General features: G+C 37.2%; 1 protein-coding gene and 1 pseudogene across 1 annotated transcript in view; one reads left to right on the top strand and one right to left on the bottom strand.

Annotated features, from left to right (window-relative positions):
• The window catches only part of LOC102869973 (monocarboxylate transporter 8-like), a 498,665-nt gene that overhangs the window by 179,365 nt on the left and 306,261 nt on the right, over window positions 1-13,039 (top strand). The window lies entirely within an intron of this gene.
• LOC102865907 lies at window positions 4,090-9,334 on the bottom strand (annotated as a pseudogene).

Genomic DNA, 13,039 nt, shown 5'->3' with positions numbered 1-13,039 from the left:
AAAGTAAAAGAAAAGATTCTTTCATTGTTTTACAAACACTCCCCCTGGTCCCCTCCACCATGCAGCCCTCGCTCTAGTCTCCTGTGATACAGAAATACCCAGTTACATCTCTCTTTTAGACGGTTCTCTCCCTCCTCTGTTTCAGTACAGTATTCAAGTTATTTTTGTCTTATTTTTCTTTCCTTTTGTTATGTTTGCCAGTGGCTTGTCTATCTTATTGATAATATTGATAATTTCAAGTGTTTTTCTCTGTCATTGATTTCAACTCTCGACCTTATAATTTCCTTTGTTCTAGAGGCTATGAGATTAGATTGTTGCTGTTTTTCTGTTTGATGAAGATGTTAAGTCTTTAAATTTGCTTCTTTCTTCCTGTTTTATATTTTTGCCTATTGCTATGAACTGCACAATGACAACTGTTCATTTTTTTTTGTTTCAAGAAACTTTTCATACCATTTTAAGAAATTTCTTCTATAACCCTATTCTCCTGTTTCACCAATGTTTAGTGTATCAATATTTATGCCGTCCATTTCTTTCTTAACCATATCCAATTTTTCTCCTTTCATGCTTTTCACTTTCCATGTTCCAGTCACTAGTGTCTGTTTGCAACTGTTCTCATTAGTGCTTGCCAACCAAAGGGCTCAGCCTCAGGGGCCATATCTACTAATCTAATCTAATCTAATCTAAGTGTGCTTTATTGTGCATATTGTTTTCAATGGCCTGTTATTCTGGAAGTGGATGGCCAGCCCTTCTCCCTAGTCTGTCCTAATTTGAATGTTCAGCTTTAGAGCAATATCTGACAGACAAGCATTTTACCTAGAAGAGCAGATGAAAGACATTTCCCAATTACAAAAGTAGTAGATTCAGAGTTATTCTTCCTTCCCCACTTAGGATCTGTGACTTGGTTCCTTTCCACTGACCTGCTCCACTTTTACCCCTCCCTATTTGCCCCCTCCCTCCCAGCCTCTGCTGGCCAACGCTGCCCCCCTTCATCTCCCAGCCAAACCATGATAGTGGTTCAGGCTTCCAGTCACTTCTGTGATGCCAGTCTCTGATGCAGCCACCACCACTGCCCTCTCACACTCTTGACAGTAGCAGTCATGAACTCAAAAGGTTAATTGTTGTTGTTAAGAGCCATGGAGTCGCAGGCCCTATGAAGGAGAGTCCTCACGCATCCTCTCTCCAGGTTCATAGGGTTTCCGGAGGCAAGCTATTACAGAAGTGGATGCCACTCCTGCTTCCAAGCTTGTTTCAATCAGGGAGCTCCACCCCACTCTGCATTGGGTACCCAACCATTAACGCATTTGACACATCAGTGTCACAGTGTTCATCCTCACAGGAACCACAAGTTACCGCTGTATGGCAACTTGTACACCAGGGCTATATGACCTAGAAGAATGTCCGAACAAAAACAATGAAAGACAAGCCTGAGGGCTGCAGATTAAAAGTCACCCTCCTTTGGCTTGGTAGCATCACTTTCTGTCCACTGGGCCAGCTGATCTCTCTCTTTGTTGATGTTATTGTTGTTAAGTGCTGTGAGTCACAGGCGACTCACAGCGATTAGGAAAATCTGATGTGAGGGACCTCTCTAGAGTGCTTAAGAACAACAGTGTCATTTTACAGATTAAGGTGCTCCTAATAAAGATCATGGTCTTCACAATTACTTGTTATGCATCAGAGACCTGGACAATAAATAAAGATGATAGAAGAAGGATTGATGCCTTTAAGTTTTGGGTGCTGAAAAAGCATATTGACCATGCAATAGACTGTCAAGAGAACAAACAGATCTGTCCAAGAGAGGGTGAAACCAATTTTCTCCTTGGAGGCAAGGATTTTGAAGTTCCTTCTCACATACTTTGGGCATGTTGCCAGAAAGGATCAGTCCTTGGAGAAGAGCATCATACTTTGAAGGGTGAAGGGACAGCACATGAAAGAAAGATCCTGGATGAGATGGACTGATACATTAACTTAGAAAATGAGGGTAGGTGTGTGGGAGACAATGAAATTGGCTCCAGATATAGCAAAGTCCAGAGGTATTGTGCATAGGGTTATTATGAGTTGTAGTTGACTCAACAGCACATAACAATAACAACATAACCCAATAGTGTTCTAGCAGGATGTTATTTACCTCCACATAGGTGGGGTTTTGTCTTGTTAATTTCTAGTTTTACGGTATTGTGGTTAAAAACATATTTTGTATTATTTCAATATTTTTTAATTTGTTGAGGCTTCCTTTGTGTCATAACATATGGTCAATTCTGGAAAATGTATCATTTGCAATAAAGGAGAAATGAAATTCATTTTTAGATGAGTGCAATACCTTGAGTATGTAGGCAAAATCAAGTAATTGTGGTGTTTAGATTTTCTCCATCTTTGTTACGTTTCTTTCAAGTTGACTTGTGGAAGTGGTATATTAAATTGTCCTACCACTATTGTGGTGCTGTCTATTTCTCCCTTCAAGTATTTTAACAGTTGTTTTAAGTATTTCACAAGTCTATCATTTAGTATGTAAATGTTGACCAATATTGTATCTTCTTTATCTATTCTGCTTTTAATCATTTTGCAGTACAGTTCCTTAAATTTTGTGGCGGTTTTTGTTGTTTTTTTCCCCCCCTGATGTCTATTTTATCAGAGATTGTTATTCGCACTCCTGGTTTTTTTTGGATACCATTTGTTTGGCTTCTTTTTTTCTGCCCTTTGATTTTTAGTTTCTCTTTTTCCTGTTTCTTAGAGATGACTCTTGTAGGCAACATAATAACGAGCTTTGTTTGGTTTGGGATTTTTTATCCATTCTGCTACTTGTTTTCTCTTAATTGGTGCATTAAATCCATTTACATTAATTCTTATTAACAGGCCATGCTTTATCATTTCCGTTTTGCTTTGCTTCTTTTTCTGTTGTTTCTGGTTACCATTGTCCATTCACTTTCCTTTGCTGTCTCTGTGAGAATGATTTTCCTTAGAATTTCTTGTATAGTTGGTCTTGCTTTCACAAATTCCTTAAGTTTCTGTTGTTGGGTTGTTGTTGTTATTGTTTTTTTTATATGACATAGTTCTTCATTCTTATTTGATGGACATCTTTGCTGAGTACAGGACCCTCAGCTGTAATTGTTTTCTTTCTGCCTTCAGGATATGTTGTTGTTGTTAAGTGCTCTCGAGTCGTAGGCGACTCATAGCAACCCTATCAATGAAAGTCCTCGACACTTGTGTGCGTGACTTTCATCCTTTCTCCAGGTTTCTCCAGGTTCATAGGCAAGCTTGTTTCAACTAGGGAGCACCACCAAACACTGTCCACCATGGGTAACCATTATCTCATCTGACACATCAGTGTCACAGTGTTCAGCATCACAGCAACCATAAGTTACCTCTGTACCATCCCATTATTCTTGTTTGCCTGATTTCCGCTGATAAATCAGAACTTAATCTAATTGGTCCTCCTTTGTAGGTGACTTGTTTTTCTTGTGCTACTTTCGATTTTCTGTCTTTTCTTTGATGTTGGAGAATTTATTATGATATGCCTTGATATTTTTCTTTTGTAGGCTATATTCTGTGTTGGGTTAGCCGCCCTTCTTTTTTTCGGGGAAGGGTTGTTGTTGTTTTGGTTTTGGGGTGGTTTTTAGGGCAGTTATTAGGTTCTCGTCCCATCAGAAAGCCCCAGTGTTGTTGGTAAGGCAGACCCTATATAAACCTAAAAATATATGGTAATGTACAAGGTTTCTCAAAGTGCAAAATGAGTTACATATAGTTTTGTATGGCCTCATTTACACATAATATTTTATATAATACAGCACAACTTGAGATTTCTGCTCTTAAATTACACAACTTGGCAAACCTAAAAGTATTGGTTACTCATAGTAAGCAAACGTCTTTTTGCACAAAGTTAAATGCTTGAACTTTACAAGCTTTGTTCAGATGAAAATAAAATTAATCTTATTATTTTCACATATATTCATGTAATTTTTAAAATAGTCTTTAAATGTTAATGTACAGATACATAAATCTCACAGATCAAGAGTCACAATATGGTTCAGATTCTGGTTTGAGCACAACACTGTCTATACAATATTTAAAAACAAAACCAGGTTTTGTGAAAAGTCATTTTGTTTCTTTCTGCTCATTTAGAGATTGTTTTAGAAGCATTCTTGTCTGCAATAGGACCACATTATAGGCTTCAGTGATTTTGGATGGTAATTTATTATCAGAGTCTAATGTAGCTTTACTATCTTCAATCTTTCTCAATATCTTTAAGCCTTTAGAGAATTTTTTTTGCTCTGGAAACTCAGCTCCAGTGTCACCCAAGCATTTAAAACTCTGGTATTTCTTGGTTTGATTTCAAAGTTTGTCTTTCTTGTGCTTCAGGCATTGGGCCACCATGGAGGCTCTCTCCTTTAATTTGCAGTCCACAGACTCTTCTTTTTCTTGTTTTGCACTGAGCCTCAGCCTTTCAAGTTCTGCTCTGGCATTCTCAATATTTTTCTGGGCTAGTGTTGTGTTTCTTTCATGATGAATGGGAATGAAAAGCAAACCTCCCGTTGGACTTTTAGGTTATACAGAGTTTTTGTTCCTTCCAAGCTGGTGGACATATATAATTTTTATGTTGAGCAATAAAAATATTGGCCATCCACTCCATCTGAGGTTGTAAGTTATCACAACACAGATGCCACTGATGCTTTTCAGAATATGTTGTCAATCCCCAGCTTGTTGGGAGCTTCATTTTCTTTCTCACTCCAAGGTAAAACTTCATTGAACTGAAAGAAAACGTTTTGTCATGTTTATTACTCTTAATATCCTTGAAAACACCTACAACCAGGAGAAGATAAAAATAGATGAATGAGACCTTCTAAGAATCAAATCCCTATGCACATTCAAAAACTTCTCCAACAGGATAAAAAGGGAAGCCACAGACAGGGAAAAAGTATTTGGTAATTACATGTCAGATAAGGAACTTATATCTAGAATTTATAAAATACTTGAGCACCACAAGAAGATAAAGGTAAACAATCCAATTGAAAAATGGGCACAGGATATGAACAGACACTTCATCAAAGAAGACATTCAGATGGCCAACAAACACATGAAGAAATGTTCAAAATCCCTAGCTCTAGAGAGATGGAAATCAAAACGACTATGAGATATCATCTCACTCCAGTCAGAATAGCAAAATTTAAGTGTTCTGCAAGCAACACATGCTGGTGAGGTTGTGGAGAAACTGGAACCCTTATTCACTGTTGGTGGAAGTGTAAAATGGTGCAACCCCTGTGGAAGGCGGTATGGAGATTTCTCAAAAAGTTGCAAATAGACCTATTTGACCTAGCAGTTCCATTATTGAGAATATACCCCAAAGAGACCATAACTGCCACCCAAGCAGGTATATGCACATACATGTTTATTACGGCTTTGTTCACAATAGCAAAGAGTTGGAAACAACCTAAGTGCCCATCAACAAACGAATGGATAGAGAGAAGCTGTGGTACATTCACAGAATGGAATACTATGCTGCATTGAAAAACAAGGAACTCATGCAATATTATCCAAAATGGGTGACCCTGAAGGGCATTATGCTGAGTGAAGTATCTCAATCACAAAAGGACAAACACTGCATGGTGGTACTGTTGTAAAACAGGACTGACCTCGGGGTTGGGGAGAGACTGAGAAAGATTGTTTAAATGATGTATAATGCATTGAAACAGATGAGGGTTAAAAGGGATATGTGATTAGGTATTTTTGTCATGATGGGAGTCCAGAGCGAAGGCTGCATAGTGGAGTGGACCTGGGGGCAGGGATTGTAAAACAATGAAAGAATTTGTCTTTTACTTTTCCAAGAGGGGAGTGTACCAAGGGGGGGAGGGCTGGGAGGGGAGAAAATTGCAACAATGAATGAATGTTAATACAAAGTCTCTGTAAATTTTCATTGAAATTAATAATAAAAAAATGCTTGGCTTTGGCCTCTGTCCATTTTCTTTGTGCTTGAGAATGTTTCAGCTCCAAATAAAAACACACATTCTGAGAGTAAGTAGATTTCAAAAGTAGAGATGGGCCCAGTAGTTAAATAACAGTCCTCTTTGTGTATAGCCATTCAGATAACTTCATTGATATTAATGGTGCCATTAGGTATGATAGGCTTACCATTTTCATAGTAACTTAAAAAGCCACCTTCTAAAACACACCACTTATTTTTATTTTAAATTTATTTTACTGAAAGTTTACAGAGACTTTGGATTTCCATTCATTCATTGTTGCACTTTTCTCCCCACCACTCCTCCCTTCAATTAGCTTTTCTCTTTGAAAAGTAAATGAAAAAAAATTCTTTCATTGTTATTCAATCCCTCCCTCCCTCCAAGTCCACTCCACTATACAACCTTTGTTCTGGACTCCTGTCATAATAATAATATCCTTTTTAAACAGTTCTCTTCCTCATCTGTTTCAATGCAGTATACATTATTTATTACCACTTTTTATTTATATAAGCAGTTTTCTCTCTGAAGAGTTTAAAAGCAGGAGCTTGATACAAAAAGTAACAGAGAAAGGCTGACTGGATGAAGTCTTGACAATTCATACTCAGATGGAATAACGTGGGAAAACTGAGAATTTGTTATGGTAGAGAAACTCCATCTGCAGACTCTGGCCAGCCTTCTTAGCCAGGAGATAGGGGGTGCTATGCAAAGGGTTTACAGTTCCACACATAACATCTGCTCCACTGAAAAGCAACATAATTGTGTCCAGAACATCAGGTTTCACTACAGCAGCACACAAGGCCTTATTTAATTCTTCTTTGGTGAGGGATGCCAAAAGAGTTTTTTTTTTTTAAATCTTCCTTCTTTATATTTCTGAATGATTACGTTTTTTCTCTTTTCTACTGAGGAGTCCATATGCAATTCCTCACCGTTGTGAAGATTACCAACCCAAAACTCCAATAACAATAAACATTTCAATGAGCTCATTACTCAAAATACTATCATCCATTTTTAAGCTTCTAACCCTCAGATCTTTAGGTCCTAAAGACTTATGTTATCCTGCACACTTCTTACAGATGACAGCAAAGGTTGATGGATGCCCAGTCAAGATCTGGGGCTTTACAATCTGCATAGCTCTGGTTTGACTCTTTGGACCAAAGCTTCTTAAGTACTTCGTAATCAGAGAGTTTCTGCAATTGATAGCTGCACCACTATTGAAGTCCACTTTTGTTTTTCTTTTCCAGACTTGGCTGTAAAGCTAAAACTCCTGTGTTGTTGTTGTGTTCCATCAAGTCAGAACTGATCCACAGCTGACCCTCCAACGAGTTTTCAGTGACAGTTAATCACATGGGAAAAGATTACCCATCCTTCTTGTACGGAGCAGCTGGTGGACTCAAACTGTGTGCCTCTGGGATTGCAGCACAGCTTCTTGCCACTATATCATCAGAGCTCCCTATAAGGACTGACTATTTCAAAACATTGCTTCACAGTTTGGGCCACTTACTTTACATTTGCTACATTCAAAGAAATTATGGTAATACCAAGTCCACTCTTAAAATCCTGCTCATTTTGTCAAAGACACACTATTTTGACATAACACAGTAACAATTTTGGCTTTATAGCCTCTCTATTCAATGTAGACATATTTCTCAGGTGAAACTGCTTGAGTCTGTGAGGTAAGAGTTTGTGATTTCAATGCATTAGTAGTATGCTGATCTAGTCATTTCGTTTTTCTTCTGTCATAACAACTTCAAATTTGTTGTCTTCTTGAACTCGCACTTTACACAGTGTTGTTGTTGTTGTTGTTGTTGTTGTGTGCCGTCGAGTGGCTTGCAACTCATAGTGACCCTGTGTACAACAGCCCTAAACCCTGCTCTATCCCTTGCCAATCTTATTGACTCCGACATGCCTATCCCCATTACCCCAGTGACGGAATCAATCCATCTCATAGAGGGTCTTCCTCTCCTGTGCTGTCCCTCCACTCTACCAAGCATGGCGTCCCTCTCCTTGCAACATGTCCAAAGTATGGAGCTTCAGAATCCTTGCCTCCAAGAAGCTTCCTCCTCTCAGGACAAACTTCTTTTTTGTCTTAGCAGTCCATGGTATAATCAATAATTTTCTTGAGTACCACACTCAAAAGCATCAACTCTCCTTCTATCATCCCTAGTCATTGTCCAGATCTCTGATGCATAGCAAGTAATTGCAAAGAACATGGCCTGTATCAGGTGCACCTTAGTCTCCAGACTAACACCGTTGATCTTCAGTGCCTTGGAGAGATCTCTGATAGCCGACTTTCCCAATGCAATTCATTGTTTAATTTCCTGGCTGCTGGTACCAAGAGTGTTGATTGTAGAGCCGAGCAAACGGAAGCTGTCAACAATCTCAATCTCTTCATCATTCACCATGATGCTGCCAATCGGCCCAGTGATGAGAGGGGAATTATTCCTTTTGACTCTATCTCCTTCTCATTATTGCAGTAAAAAATGCAAAAGCCATCAAATTTCACTCATTGCTTTTGAAACATTTGCTTTCCTTGAGGAGTTTGTCTTGCCATCCAGATTTCACCTTTTTTTGCAAGTGATCCATAATAACAGGCATAAGGAGATATTATATTACATTTAGAGCAATGGATGATGAATCAGTATTTCTACTCGCTGAGCTACATGGATAACTGTGCCTGGTAAGAGGGCCCAAGTTCAATACTTTTTGAATCCTAGATTTAGAAACCTTTGAATTTTTCCTTTTAAAACTGTGAAAGCATTCTTCTACTGTTGAGTATTCTGATTCAGAAACAGAGTCTATTGGGACATTATTTTTGTGCCCTCAAGGTATCCAAATATCTTCCACTTTGTCTTCACTTGCTCTCTCTATGTTGTTATCATATATGCTTGATTTGACCAAAAGAGGGTACTTTTCGGTAGTTGCTTCCCCCATAAGAGTTTCTTCATGAGTCCAAAATTAATTCTTTATAGATTTATTCTAGTTTCTGGCATAGAAAAGTTTCTCCAAAAGGAAAAATGGAAGATTAATTATCCTCATTTGAATTTTGTTGGGCCACACCTTCTCCATCTGAGGTAGTTATGTGTCTTTTCTCATGGTAGTAGTAGCTTCCTTTGATTCCTTTTGTTGACCTGGGAATATATGGTACTTTCTTAGCAAGAAAGATCTGCATGGTCTTAAAAACAACTTGCTATGACTTCTTATTTGTTCCTTTTGATGTTATCTCATGTGATTCCAATATTTTATTCATTTTTCCTTCTGTTTTCTTTCTGTTTTTTCTTCTAGTATGTTCCCATTGAGGCTCTTGTCTTCAAGCTTGTGTACTTCTGTTCCATCTCATCTGCTCTGGTTTTTAGTTTCTCCAGCATGTTGGAAACATCTGCCATTTTGGCTGTGATATTCTGGATTGCATTTCTGGATGGGTTTGTTCAATTGTATGTATGTTGGCTGTACCATCTCTCTACTGTGATGATTTTTTAAAATTCTTATACCTCTTTATTTATTATTTCAATTTTTCCCTCCAATCTGTACTCTCTTCAGTAGTTGTTCATATAACTCCATGTAAATATATTTATTCTGCCTCCCTGTCTCTGGAGTATTCATTGTTAGACATTTGGGCTGTTTCATGTTCTTGCAATGGTGAATAACACTGCTATGAACATTGTTGTATATCAATCTTGTATCCCACCACTTTACTGAATTGGCCAACTATGTCCAGTAGTTTTCTCACTAAGTCTTTAGGGTTTCCCAAGTGTACTATCATATCATCCTCATATAGAGATAATTTTACATCCTTTTTGCCAATTTGGATGCCTCTTATTTCCTTCTCTTGTCTTATTGCTATCACTCAGACCTCCAATACAATATTGAGTAGGAGAGATGATAATGGGCATCCTTGGCTAGTTCCTGTTCTTAAAGGGAATGCCTTTAATCTCTCTCCATTTAGAACAATGTTTGCTCTTGGTTTTGCATATATACTTTTTACCATGGTGAGGAAATTCCCTTCTGTTCATATTTTTCTGAGTGTTTTAACCAGGAAAGAGTATTGGATTTTATCAAAGACATTTTCTGCATCAATTGGTAGGTTGATGTGGTTCTTATTATTTGCTTTGTTAATGTGAGGAATTACATTGATTGGTTTCTGTTTCTTCCATACCTGTTATGAATCCCTCATGGTGATGTTGAATTTGTTTTTGTTGTTTAGGTTTGTTTTTTTAAAATGTACTGTTGTATTCTATTGGCCAGGATTTTATTGAGAATTTTTGCATCTATGTTCATAAGAGATATTAGCCTATAGTTTTCTATTTTGGTGGTGTCTTTTCCTGGCTTTGGTATCAAAGATATGTTTGCTTCAAGAATCAGTCTGGAAGAATTCTAACTTTTTTCTATGTTCTGAAATACTTTATGTAGAATAGGTTACAATTCTTCTCTTAATGTTTGATAAAATTCACTAGTGAAATAATCTAGTCCAGGTCTTTTTTTTTTTTCTGGATGTTATTTTATGACCTGCTCAATTTCTTCTTCTGTAATGGTTCAGGTGTTCTACTTCAGTCTGTGTCCGTTTAGGTATATTGTGAGTGTCTAAATATTTGTCCATTTCCTCTAGGTTTTCACATTTGTTTGAGTATAGTTTTTCCATAATATTCCATTGCTAACCTTTTTATTTTAGAGTTTTCTTTTGTGTTGTTGCCCCTTTCATCTTTTATTTAGTTTCTTTGTGTCTTTTCTTTTCCTTTATTAGTTTTGCCAGTGGTTTGTTGATTTTATTGACCATTTCAAAGAACCATCTCTTGGTCTTGTTGATGGTTTCATTGGTTTGTCTGTTTTCTATTTTCTTTATTTCTGGCCTAATTTTTATAATCTCGGTTTTTAAGAGGGTGTCAGATTTTCTTGCAATTCTTTTTCAACTTGTGGGAGATGTTGGGTTAAAGAATCAATGATCAATTTTTCTTCACTTTTGATGTGTTTGCTTATTACTATAAATTGACTGCTAGTTACTGCTTTGGCTGTTTCCCAGAAGGTTAGTAAGTTGTGTTTTCATTGTCATTTGTTTCAAGAAACTTTTTTATTTCTTCTATTACTTACTAATGTTTAGGCCTGGTGTTGTTCTGCTTCCAAATGTATGGGGTTCCCCCCTCCTTTATCTTCTTGTTATTAATGTCTAATTTTGTAACATTGTGGTCTGAGAAGATGCTTTGTATTATTTCTATGGTTTTTTTTTTAAATTTTATTATTTTTTGTGCATGTACCGTCAAATCAGATCTGACTGGTACAGAAGGAAATTGTTCCTCCTTCTCCGGCAGAGCATCTGGTGGATTCGAACCGTGTAACTTTGGGATTATTTCTATGGTTTTTAAAATGTGATCTGTTCTTGAGAATGTTCCATGCACATTGGAGAAGAAGGTATACTATACTTTTTAGGGGGTGCATTAGCCTGTATATATCTATGAGATCGAGTTGGTTTATTGTGTGACTTAATTCATCAGCATCTTTGTTGTTTATTGTGTGACTTAATTCATCAGCATCTTTGTTGAATTGCTTTCAGGTAGTTCTATCTTTTCTTGAGAGGAGTATATTGACGCCTCCTACTACTCTTATGGTGGTGTCCTTTTTTTCAGTTGTGTTAACATTTGCTTTGTATATTTTACAGCTTTATGATTTGGTGTGTAGATAGTTATTATGGTTAAGTCCTCTTGTTCTACTGACACTTTAAGCGTTATATACTGTTCTTCTGTGTCTATTGTGATGGTTTTTATGCTGAAATCTATTTTATCAGAAATTAGCAATGCTACTCCTGCTTTTTTCGGATTGCCATTTGGTTGGTATATTTTTTCCCCATCCTTTTATTTTTAGTCTTTATCATCACTTTTCAGATGTACCTCTTGTAGACAGCATATTGATGGGGGTTTGTTTGTTTGTTTGTTTTTATGCAGTAGGATACTCTTTTTTTCTCTTCACTGGAGCATTTAAACCATTCACACTCAGAGGCAAGTTTTTATTGCTATCATTTTGTTGAGTTCTTTTTGGCATTGTTGCTGGCTATTTTGGTCCATCCTGCTTTCTGTGGCATCTGTGTAAGAAGAACTTCCTTCAACTCGTTTTTAGAAACTCCCTTAGATTCTGCTTTTCTGAGACTATCTTGATCTCTCCATTATAGTTGATGGACTGTTTTACTGGGTACAGTATTCTTGGTTGACAGTTGTATTCTCTGAGTGTTCAACATATGTCTTCTTGTCCACTGTCTTCTTGCTCACATGAATTCTTCTGAGAAATCGGCACATAATCTTATTTGCTCTCCTTTATAGTTTACTGTTTGTTTCTCCTTAGCTGCTTTCACATTTATTTCCTTATCTTTGGTTCTGGAAAATTTGACTATAATATGCCTTGGTGTTTTTCTTTTGGGGTCTATTCTATATGGTGTTCATTCAGCTTCTTCAATATATATTCTCTCATTCTTAATTATGGCTGGTAATTATCTTCTAGTAATTCTTCCACAACTTTCTTCGTGGCTTTACTTGCTTATTCCTGTCCTGGAATTCTGATTATGTGCATGTTATTACTCTTGATGGTGTCCCACATTATTCTTAGACTTTCTTCTTTTTCTACTTAAGGATGCTTTCGGAAGAATATTAAATGATCTAGGAAGCATTAAAATAAGATAGAAAGAGTATAAAGAGTCATTGCACCAAAAGGAATTGGCAAACACAAGAATTTCATGAAACGACAAATGAGCAAGAGCCTGTGATGATGAAGGAAGAAGTCTGAGCTGCTCTGAAAGAATTGGCAAAAAATAAGGCCCCAGGAATTAATGACATACCAGTTGACATATTTGAACAAACAGATGCTGCCCTGGATATGGTCACTAAGTTCTGTCAAGAAATCTGGAGGAAAATGACCTGGCCAACTGACTGAAAAAGATCTATATTTGTTCCCATTCCCAAGAAAGGTGATCTGACATAGTACGGAAATTATCAAACAATATCATTGATATCACATGCAAGCAAGTTGTTGTTGTTGTCGTTATGTGCCGTCGAGTCGCTTGCAACTCACAGCGACCCTATGTACAACAGCCCTAAACTCTGCTCTGTCCT

The sequence above is a fragment of the Elephantulus edwardii genome, unplaced genomic scaffold (assembly GCF_000299155.1).
Source record: "Elephantulus edwardii isolate Elephantulus edwardi_28Jun2011 unplaced genomic scaffold, EleEdw1.0 scaffold00343, whole genome shotgun sequence".
NCBI classification, from domain to species: Eukaryota; Metazoa; Chordata; class Mammalia; order Macroscelidea; family Macroscelididae; genus Elephantulus; species Elephantulus edwardii.
This window is presented reverse-complemented; position numbering and strand designations above follow the sequence as displayed.